This window comes from Myotis davidii, unplaced genomic scaffold, assembly GCF_000327345.1.
Source record: "Myotis davidii unplaced genomic scaffold, ASM32734v1 scaffold2301, whole genome shotgun sequence".
Taxonomy (NCBI): domain Eukaryota; kingdom Metazoa; phylum Chordata; class Mammalia; order Chiroptera; family Vespertilionidae; genus Myotis; species Myotis davidii.
This window is the reverse complement of record NW_006291016.1, coordinates 388424-389162: the sequence shown is the minus strand read 5'-3', so window position 1 is coordinate 389162 and position 739 is coordinate 388424. Positions and strand designations below refer to the sequence as shown.

The 739-nt window shown below is 56.2% G+C and overlaps 1 pseudogene; it reads right to left on the bottom strand.

Moving 5' to 3' along the window:
• Positions 1–733, bottom strand: part of LOC102766439 — a 2610-nt pseudogene extending 1877 nt beyond the window's left edge.
• Between the last annotated feature and the right edge of the window lie 6 nt (positions 734–739).

Here is a 739-nt window from a genome sequence, read left to right as displayed (position 1 = left end):
GGATGTGCCCGCAACCCAGGTACATGCCCTTGACCGGAATCGAACCTGGGACCCCTCAGTCCGCAGGCTGACGCTCTATCCACCGAGCCAAACCGGATTCGGCCCTATGTCTTCCTTACTCCTGCTTGGGCAGCAAAAAGCAACAGGAGCCCAGCTAGTGTGACTCAGAGGTTGAACCTCGACCTATGAACCAGGAGGTCACCATTGGGTTGCTGATCAGGGCACAGGCCCAGGTTACCGCTCGATCCCCAGGGTGGGGGGTGCAGGAGGCAACTGATCCATGATTTTCTCTCATCATTGATGTCTCTCTCTCTCCCTCTCCCTTCCTCTCTGAAATCAATTATATATACATATAGATTTTTTTTTAAAGCGACAGGATCCCAGAGCCACAGCCAACATCAAGAACGACCTTGTCCTTTAAGTCCCTGTGGCTCTGCAGTATGGCACGCTGCTTAGGTGCTCATCGGCACGTAGCCTTGCATCCTGTTCTGCTCCCGGGGCAGGTGGCCATAAAACTGGAAATACTGCACGGAGATGGAGGACGACTCCTCCCTCGCTCGCAGAACACCGACCGCCCCAGGCTATGGCCCCGGCAGGTCTTTAGGATATTGCAGAAGGAATAGATTTTGGGTGCGGCGAACTGGATGAGGACGCTACTGCAGCCCAGGGTAATGACGATGAAGGACTGCTTGCCCACGCGGCTGCACTCCGTCTCGCGGGACACCGAGCCCCCCTCCCC